This window comes from Tupaia chinensis, unplaced genomic scaffold (genome assembly GCF_000334495.1).
Source record: "Tupaia chinensis unplaced genomic scaffold, TupChi_1.0 Scaffold000088_1, whole genome shotgun sequence".
In the NCBI taxonomy this organism is placed as follows: domain Eukaryota; kingdom Metazoa; phylum Chordata; class Mammalia; order Scandentia; family Tupaiidae; genus Tupaia; species Tupaia belangeri.
Window position 1 is genome coordinate 1,647,306 of NW_006159550.1, and position 10,390 is coordinate 1,657,695.

Genomic DNA, 10,390 nt, shown 5'->3' on the forward strand with positions numbered 1-10,390 from the left:
ACTACCCACTGCAAAGGTGGAAGCTGGGATCGAATGTGTGTCTGCACTGTGCTGCCCTGCCCCCTCCCAAGGGCAGGCATTTCCTTGTCCATGATTCTGCGCATGAGCGCAAGGAGGTAGCCATGATCCTGAAGTCACTGGCTGTAAAGTACAAAAGGCCTGACTCCTGGGTTCCTCTGTGACCTCTACCTAGAAAGGCTGGGCCCCAGTGGTCCTATCTGAAAGAGGAAAAGGGGACAAGGATGTTGACAATAAGCACCAGGCTTTCTGGTCTTTAGCCATCGTTATGAAACAGAGCTCTTCCTTCCCTATATAGTTTTTCTTCACTGGCTCCTCTATTCCCCTCCCGCTTGTAGATGTGTACGTGTGTCTGTGAGTGTGTTCGGCTGTGTGGCCGCACTTCTTCATGCACTCTCAGTAGTAACCCATGAAATAGCCTTATCCGGGCATTTCCTCTGAAAGCTCACCTGCAGGATGACTTCTGGCTGGCTGGCCCTGTGCTGGCCTGATGGCCCCATCTAGTGACTGGCATGCCATCCCTATCCTGCATCCTGGGGGCACAGGGGTCAGCACTGGGGCTGTGGCTCTGACACACCCTGTGTGGAATTTAACAGCTGATAAGCAGGAGCTTCACTACAGGCTCTGCCATCTAGTCAGGCATTATTCGCCTGATAATGCTAATAATGATACAGCCTGGCCAAGAGAGTTCTGATCCCAGGGGTCCCAGCAGTCTGTGACAGGGTGACCTGTGCTATTAAAAAGGGCTTAAGCATTCTGGGGGGAGGGGGTAGAAGCCAGAGCCTCCAGGTCTCTTCAGACCCATGTCTTTAAAGGTGAAAGAGAGCTTCAGGGCAGACCGGTGGCAGGTTCCTCACCAGCTGGAGGGAGGCTGCACTGCCTGCCCTGATGAGGCTGGCCACCCCCAGGCCCCAGGTACTCTTGTTTCTGTTCCCCAGAAAGCATGTCACAAACAGACCCAAGAGATGTAGTAAATCTGTTTTTAATACCTGTATGCCGAATTAATAAATTCAAAGTACGATTATGAAAAGATACGAGTCTGACTTAAAGGACTGATAATTTGTAAACTTCTCCAAAATGTTTCACTAAAAATTTACCAGCTTATATTACTACTCAATAGTTGCAAGAATCCAAGGGCTAATCTTAGAAAATAGAAGGAATTTATATGTTTAAAAATATAATAAAAAAGTAGAGTCAATATACTTAATGACATGAAATTAAAATCCTTTGCATGACAAAAACACACATAAATACTGATACAATTAAATTCAAATTGAGAAAAAAATTTACTAGCAAATTTGACAACAGTTGATATCTCTTTTTTTCCCCCTTTTTTAGAGAGAGATTTTTGCTAGAAGGTGTGTGTGTACTCACCGGAGAGACAGAGAAAGAGAAAGCAAGAGATCACCTCCCAGGTTGGATAGCCACACCACAATCTCTTCTCCATTCTCTTCTCAGAATCTTGGGGGCACACACACACACACGTGCCTGGAGTGAGTTTTACGCCTCCGGGTCTAGGACTTGAACTGCACTAGACTACATAGGAGTCTAGTGATATAACGATTATGCCATCTGCTGTGATATTTCTAATACATAAAGAAAGCTTTAATAAATTAGGTATTTACACCAAATTCTGTTAAGATTGGGCAAAGGAGATGAACAAAAAATATAACAAACTAAAAATTACAAATGTTTTACAAACAGGCAATAATATTAAATCCACTAATGATTCTTTTTTTTTTTTTTGAGAGGTTTTCGCTATAGGGCGCGTGCGCTCGCCAGACAGACAGAGAGAGACATAGAGACAGAAAGCGAGAAATCACCCCCCAGAGGGGATGGTCACGCCGCAATCCCTTCTTCTCCATTCTCCTCTTGGGATCTTGGGCACGCACGCACACGTGCCCGGCGTGAGTTTTAAGCCACCGGGTCCAGGATGTGAACCGCGGTCGACTACGTGGGAGTCCAGCGACATAGCCATTATGCTAACTGCTGGTTCCCTTTTTTTTTTAATGACTTTTTTAAATCCACTATTTTTTTAAAGAATTATTTTATTTAACTGTATTTATTTTAATTTGACCAGAGAGGGACAGAGAGAGAGAGAGAGAGAGAAAGAAAAAGAGAGAGTGAGAGAGGTGGAAGTGAGAAAGCAAGTCTCCAGGTCTGGGACTCAAAACCACAGTTGACCATGTGGGAGTCCAGCCCTTAAACACTATGCCACCTGCTGACCCCTCAAGCCCACGATTAATGACAAGAAAGAAAGAAAACCACAGTGAGATCTCTCCCATACATTTTCCCTAGAATTTTAAAGATTGATTCTGTTCAATTGCTAGCAAGAGGGTCTAGCAATTTCATTCTCATTCCCACTCAGTGGTATACATTTTATAGAAGGCATTTCAGCAATATGTGTAATGTAAGTCTTAACATATTACCCTTAGCCTCAGTCATTTCTTTTCTGGAAATCTCTTCTTAAAAAATAACACAAGTAAATTTTGAATGCAAAGGGAGTCACTAAAAGATATTTGTAATAGAAAAAATTGACACAACTTCAAAGTCCAACATAGAGAATAGTTAAAGAAATAATAGCTCATTCTTAAGATGGTAAAGCATCCATTAAAAATAGACTTCCAAAGAAATTGCCTAAGATGAGCAAATCTTCACAATGTGTTATTAGAAAAATGTGTTCTTAGAAATATTGTATATAATTATTATTTTTTCTTAAAGCTGGGTAGTACTAACATTACTTTTAAAGAAGACATTCTATGAGAACCAGTAGGTGGCATAGTGGTTAAGGCATTGGACTTCCTTGTGGCTGATCACAGTTCGAGTCTCGGACCTGGTAGCTTGAAACTCCTACCAAGCATGTGTACGTGTGTCCTGAAAGTTCCAAGAGAGGAATAGAGGAGAAGGGATTGCAACACCTGGGGGGCAATTTCTCACTTTCTGTATTAGTGTCTTTCTGGCAAGAGCGTGTAGACTATAGCAAAATTCTCTCTCTTTCAAAAAAAAAAAAAAAAGAAAAAGAAAAAGAAAAAGAAATAAGAAAGTAAGATATTCTGGGAAGTAAAAGGTGACTAGAATTGCAAAATCTATTAACTGTGTTACATTGGATTTGGTAACCCACCCTTGTAGTGACCCAACAGACCCAGGAAGAATGAAAATTCTTGTACTAAGTGATTGTAGTGACGCTAAAAATTAAAATGCTGGCAGACAGAACTTGCATTTGCAGGATTTTCTGGGCTGGAATCAGGACTCCCGTAAGTTCACAATGTGTGAGTGGCCGGGGTCAGTTTCTGGAGTTGTAGGTGACGCTGTCACTTGCTGATGTGTAACTGGCATGAGCTGAGGTAGGGGCTGTTCGTTCTTGGTGTAGCTGCAGAAAGGGCAATGGAACAAAGGAGGAGTCTTCTGTCTGCATCCTCCATAATGTGCTCCTGAAGCAAATGAGATGAAATTAGTCATTCGCTGTCTGTGTCGAGCACTGCTTCCAAGATGGTGCCAGGCCTGTGGGGGCAAAGCCTGTCTCACAGATTTGCTCCTTACAGAGTAATCAGCAAACAAGCCACAAGCATTGTTTTTACTTTCTTCCACAATATTTAGCTACCAATTACATCTAACACATGACTCTGACATAAATTGCCCTGCCACTGTTTTTATGCCCAGAAGTCAGCTATTCCTACTGCCTTCTATTTCATGTTAAAGCTATACTAGCTTAATAAAGTATTTAACAATAACAAAACAAACATGTGATCAATTATTTGATCACTATTTGGACAATATACTTATTTAAATTATGGGCAATGGAGTCAAACTTGATATATGAAGCTCAGTTCCAACTGCTATTTACCTTGGGCAAGTTGCTTAATTTCTGAAAAGTTCACATGTCTTGTAACTGAAGGCAGTAATCTACCCCATAGGATTGCTCCGAGGATTTAACAAGATGACGTGTGTAAAGCATTTAGTGTATGGTGAGAGCTCAGTAAATGTTAGCTTATAATTATTATTATTTTAATTTGCTACAGGGTGTGTATACTCACCAGAGGGGGAAAAAAAAGGAAAATGAGAAAACACCTCCCACGGGGGATGGCCACACTGCCATCCTTTCTTTTCCATTTTTTCTGCTGGGATTTTGGGCACACGCTTAGATGTGCCTGGTGCATTTTTCAAGCAACCAGACAGGGGACTTGAACTGCACAGTTGGCCATGTAAGACCCAGTGACCTTAAACCCACTCCACTGCCTGCTATAATGTTAGCTTATTATGTTATGAATGTTAAGAGAAGTCGGGTAATATAAAATATTTATTTGAGTACTTAATATTTCCAGGAATTATAGCAGGTTCCAAAGATGCAAAGATATGTTCTCTTACTCACCAGGGATGTTTACTGAGCACGTACTATATATATGCCTGTCCTGGCCATTGGGATACGTAGCAAATGAATAGTCAAAGATCTTGTGATTGTGAAGGAAACACCAAACACAAAGCATAATTGTTCTAGTTTGTTCTATTGCTAATAAGAAAAAGTAACTTAGTCTGGGTAATTTAAGAAAAGAGAGATTTTTTTCAGCTCACAGTTTGGAAGTTCCATGTCTAGTGTTTGAATCTGGTGTGGTGTGGGGGGCTCTTCTGGCTGCATCACTACTTGTCTAAGGGCACAAGAGTGTTCGTCTGTGTCCAAGTCTATCTGGCTTATTCCCTCTCCTTAAAAGCCCTTCAGGCTTTAATCCTGGAGACCCCAAGATGATGACCTTAATTAATCCCAATCTCCCCTTGGGGAGACAGTGGGTGGACTGTGGTGTGAGGACCTTTACAGGAATACCTGACTCCATTATTCCCTTGCTGTCTTTCTCTTTCTTTCATGGAATAAATGAACTTAAAAACACATAAGTAAAAAGAGATCTTAGAGACCTCTGTCTGCCATTTTACACATTCAGAAGTCAAGGCCCAAGAAGTTGAAGGAGTTATTCAAGGTCATAGGATTGTGTTGCAGAGAAAAGTAAGAATTCAGATGGATTAGTCAAAGGGCTTTGAGTTGCAAGTGAGAAAGACCTGGTTTCAAGGGGATGTAAAACAGCAGCATTATTATTATCTCCCTTCCAGGGAAATTAGAAATAGGGGGTTAGCTCCTGGCCTGATGCTGCAGGGAATCCTGTTTTATTCCTCTGCCCCTCATTTGGTCTGTCCTTCTCTAAGTGTCAGCTCTGTTCTCAGGCTAGCTTCCCTCATCGTCACAGTTGGCTGCTATCAGGAACAGGGACAAAATGTTCTCCTATTCTTATCCATTAGGAGAGAGGGAAAGTATTCATCCCAATCAGGGGTAAAACAGTTTTTCTTGGGTGAGGCCTGTAATAGGGCATTTAAGTGTTGTGCATATGGAACCGATCCCACATGGCCGACCATGAGTAGAATCCCAGCCTGGCGGCTTGAAACACATTCTAGGTACAAATGTGCATGTGCCCAAAATCTTGATGGGACAGAAAAATGAAGGAAGAAGAGATGAGACTGGACCACCTCCCATTGGGGATACTTTCCCTCTTTCTGGTGAATGTATATTCCCTCTGACAATAATCTTAAAGAAAATAATCTTTTCCTTCAGAGTCTGATTGGGTTATCATAGGTCCCTAACCACCACTAGACAAATAGTTATCAACAGGAGGAAGACAAGCACTGGTAATCTTTGCCTGGACTTTTCAACTAGTCCTTGCCAAGAAAAAAAATGAGATTACTATCATTGGCCGCATAATTGGAGAACAGCCTTGGGATCAGCTTCCACTGAATAATTGGGCAGTGAAGAGCAGGGGAGCTATTTTATTAAGTTCCATTTTCAATTAACAAAAAAATTATAAATATTTATGGGGTATAATGTGGTATTTACTAATAGTGGTATCAGTAATTAGCATACCTATTACACGAAATATTATCACTGCTTTCTGGTGAGAACATTTCAAATTCTCTCTTTTAACCATTTTGAAGAGAGGGTTACTACTGAATCAAACCAGGGTTCAGTTAACAGTGCCCAGAGGAATTTTTGGCAATGAAGGAAATGCTCTATATCTGCTCTGTTCAATGTGGTAGCCACTAAACAAATATGGCTATCCAGCGCTTGAAATGTGACCTGTTTGACTGAAGAACTAAATTTTCCTTTTTATTTAACTTTAGTTCATTTAAATCTAAATTCAAGTTAATTTAAATAGATTAAACTGGTATGGATGTTAAGAGGTCACCAAAGCATCCACAGTCTCCATACCACTGGAATTTTACTTGAATTCTTCTTTTCAGGGTACTTTCCATTGCTACTGCTCTTTCCCATGGTGATTTCTCTTTATACTTTATTTTCACATTTGCCATATTGCTATTCTACGATGCCCAAACTGAAACTGAGAATCTAATTGTGAATTTAAGTATGAGGAGAATAGAACCCTTTAAAAAAATTAAGCCATAAGGGTTGGAGCAAGGCGAGAATTTCAGAAACCTCCTATATACTAAAGACAAAAGAATTTTTTTTTCAACAACAGAGATTTTCCCAAAATACTAAAGATCATTAAAGAAAGGAGGAAGAATCATAATATGTAAATTCGTAAAAAAAAAAATCAATGTATTAACAACATCTACTAAACTTGAAGATGATTTTTTAGGATGATTTATAGAATCATTAGTATAGAAACACAATAATTTGAAGAATCTTACCCAAAGGTGGAAAGAAGAGAAATCTTTTTAAATTTTTTTAATAAAACTGGATTATCCAATACAATTGCTGTGCTAACAAGTAGCTTTTCTGTATCTCTATCCACCAAAGCTCTGAAGTACAGATGATTCTGACAGCATGGGGGGGGACAGCAGCAAAGCCGGCAGATCTGACAACTGCCCATTCCGATGTACCTGAGATAGTCCTGCTTTACAGGCTGTTGGTATCTCTGGAAATCATGCCAAGACGTGGAAAGCAGGCCTACCCTCAGCAACGTGGCCAGCAATGCCGTGGGATTCCTTCACCTGTCAGCACTCTACATCTCCCCTGAGCTCTGAGCTGCCATCAGCAGCAATATGGCAGTGTGTGAGGACAGGATAAGAGAGAGCAGCAGACAGAGGTGTAGACTTTATCTCTGTCACTCTGAATTCTGTGACTTTGTTTGAACTCTGACCTCACTGATCCCAGTTCTTTAGATATATGGCACAGTGACCACGCCTAAAAAAACAAGTCACTACATGTATATACCTTAGAAACGTGCATGATAGAGAAAGAATTGTAATGTCTGCTTTACATTAGTTGGCAATATAAATATACCAATATAATAAAAGCGTGATGTAAAAGAAATCTAAGATTTTTATTTATATGTAACTCTTTTAATGTGGCTATACCTAATAGTGGTATCAGTAATTGTCTTGCCATGATCTTCCAGTGTTTGATAAGAGACAACACAACTCAGAGTATTTTTTATTAAATTGTATAATGTATGGGACCATCAGAAGGTGTAATGGTTACTTCACTGGACTCCCATATGGTCGACCTCAGTTTTAGTCCCAGATTCGATGGCTTAAAATTCATACTGGGTGAGTGTGTGTGCATGTCCAAAATCCCAAGAGGAGAATGGAGGAGAAGGGATTGTGGTGTAGCCATCACTCCTGGGGGGTGATTTCTTGCTTTCTTTCTCTCTGCCTTTCTGTTAAGCCAAAAATCTCTCTCAAAAATATTCATAAGCACATTCATTTCTGAAAGTGTTTGTGCTTCTATTACTATGGTAAGATTTGTTTTGGATTCTCTTATTTACTTGTTAATCAAAAAGAACAAGCTCATGCAGAAGCAGAACCAGTATGTTTTTCAGACAATCTCAAGAAAGCATATTAGGTCATTGGAAAAGTCATGACATGTTTTTCATAGAAAAATACATCATGACTTTTTCCAACAACACAATATAACTGGCTAAAAAATGAAGTCACCATTATTTCAATATGTAAAGGAAATGGATGTATCACCAAGACACTGAAACCCTTATTTGCTTTTTTATTGGCCAGTCCAGCTTAGCTAGATACTGGCTAAGACGACGCTCCTTGATTTTTGTGCTGCTTTCCTGAAATTAGGCTCTTCTGTGGAGAGAGGATTTCTGGGTAAGTTACAATTTCTTTACCCATAGTTTCAATGTAAAGGCAGAATATTAAAAAGCTACTTATGGGGACCAGCTGTTAGCTTAATGGCTGTATCGTTGGACTCCCATGTAGCCGACTGTGGTTCAAGTCCTGGACCCGGTGGCTTAAACTCACGCCGGGCACATGTGCGTGCCCAAGATCCCAAGAGGAGAATGGAGGACTAAGTATTGCTGCATGGCCATCCCCTCTGGGGGGAGATTTCTTGCTTTCTGTCTCTCTGTCTCTCTCTGGCTGGCTGGCGAGCGCATGCACCCTATAGCAAACAAACAAACAAACAAACAAACAAAACCTCTCAAAAGAAAAAAAAAAGCTATTTATGATGAAAAGTAACATTTGTCCACTACTCATGGCTGTCAAAATTTTCTCTCTCAAGAATTTGACTGAGAGTAGCTCAGGATGTCCACTCAGTCAAGAGTAGCCAGGTGTCCACTCAGCCTCTACACAGTGTGGGAATCTTTCCTGAGATGTCACTGGTGGAGACACTTTGAATATCTCTGTTGATAGGAAGCCTATGAGCTCACATAGTCGATCCCAAAATTGCCTAGCTCTAAGCGGTATTTAAGAGAGTCGTGTTTCAGTTATCCTCAGTAGTTACCTCGCTCCTTAAAGCCATTTTCCATTAGCCCTCACTCTGCTGTTTGGACCAACATAGAGAACATGTAGGCTCTCTTCCTTACGGAAGATTTAAAATCATTTGGCAGAGTTACATTTAGACATTTCCTCTTCTTCCTGCCTCATCTAATGGCCTAACAGTCCCACCATCTTGCCTCTCCCCTTCTACCTTGTCACTATTCCTTGGATTTTTGGAATGGAATTACAGGTTCCACCAGGGCTGACTCTAATGGAACCATAGTCCCTCTCTCTGCCTATTAGACTCCTATCAGTGGAGTGTAGAATCATGTATTTTTCTCTCAGTAACTGTCATAAGGCTGCTAAGAAACAGTATCCTAGATACCATTTAAACAATAATTGCAGGTGCCTAACTTTGTAGAAACTAAAATCACAAATTCCTCTAATCAGGAAAAACTAAAAGATAACAAAAACGTTAGCTTTAGAACCAACTTTTAAAGTTCTGTAGAAATTAACTTGATAAATAAATACCATATACGTGGTTTTACGATTCTACACAGGTTTTTCTCAAATGATGTAATTCTGGGAAAAGAAACAAGAACATTGACTTTGATGAGGAGGAAGTCCACTACAAGTGGCAGTGATTGGTTATTCATTTCATCATTTGCTATCATCCTAGTTGCTCTGGAGAGGTTCAGGGGAAGAGATGAACTAGGACCACAGTCATCTGTTCTGTCGTTTCCAGTTTCTTTGCTTTCTTCTCTGAGGAAATTAGAGTCCAGTAGAGTAACTTCAGCCAAGGACAAGCATCTTATTCTCCAGGAGATATGAAAAAAGCAGTTGAGGAAAGACACGTATTTTCTCAGAGATGGCCACTTTCCAAGAAAGGAGGACGGAGGTGAGTGTGTGAATGACGTCAGCGGCCTGAAATTTGGCTGACTGAGTCAAGTCCATATTTGTTGACAGGTCTATTCCAGCCAAAGAGCCAGAGCAATTATAAGGTGGGGGTGCTGAGAAACATTCCAGAACAGACATGTGGAATGCTGGGGGCATCTGGGTACTTTAAACATTCTGTGATGTGACTGACTGTGTATCAGGAATGAGTTCATGACTAAAGATATTCTGAGTAATGCCAAGTTGATGGACTTGTTGGAGAGCCAGGAATTAGCACTCCTTGAATTTCAGGGCCCAATGCTTGAGGTTGCTAAGATCAGAAGGCTGTTCTTTTTTTTTTCTGATCTGAAAGGTGGTTTTTAAAAATGTTAAATGCAAAAGTATACCAAAAATATACTTAAAAAATCTTCTGTCATGTATGATCACTAAAAAGGTGAATCACCTTGAAATCTAGAACTAAAGTTCCAATTGAAGAACTAAGCTCTATTTAGGAACTGATAGGAACCCATCAGCCTCTATTAATTATCCATAATGTTTTCAACCAGAACTAAGTTAGAAATTCAAACGACTGTCCAAAGAAAAGACATAATCTTTAAACGCAAGCAGTATAAACTCTAGGTTGAGAGCAAAGACTGACATGTTTGAGTCGATGATTAAATTGATAAGGTAGATTCATACATAAATGTTAAATTGTATAGTATAAATTGTAAATAATATGGACATCCGAGGAAGAGAGTGATCAATAAGTTGACATGGGATTGGAAAGAGT

At 40.2% G+C, this 10,390-nt stretch overlaps 1 long non-coding RNA gene across 1 annotated transcript in view; it reads left to right on the plus strand.

Moving 5' to 3' along the window:
- Positions 1-9,142: 9,142 nt before the first annotated feature.
- Positions 9,143-10,390, plus strand: part of LOC102479512 (uncharacterized) — a 135,690-nt gene continuing 134,442 nt past the window's right edge. The window contains exon 1 of the long non-coding RNA XR_333754.2: positions 9,143-9,625. This is a non-coding gene — a long non-coding RNA (uncharacterized LOC102479512). The remainder of the gene's footprint in view (positions 9,626-10,390) is intronic.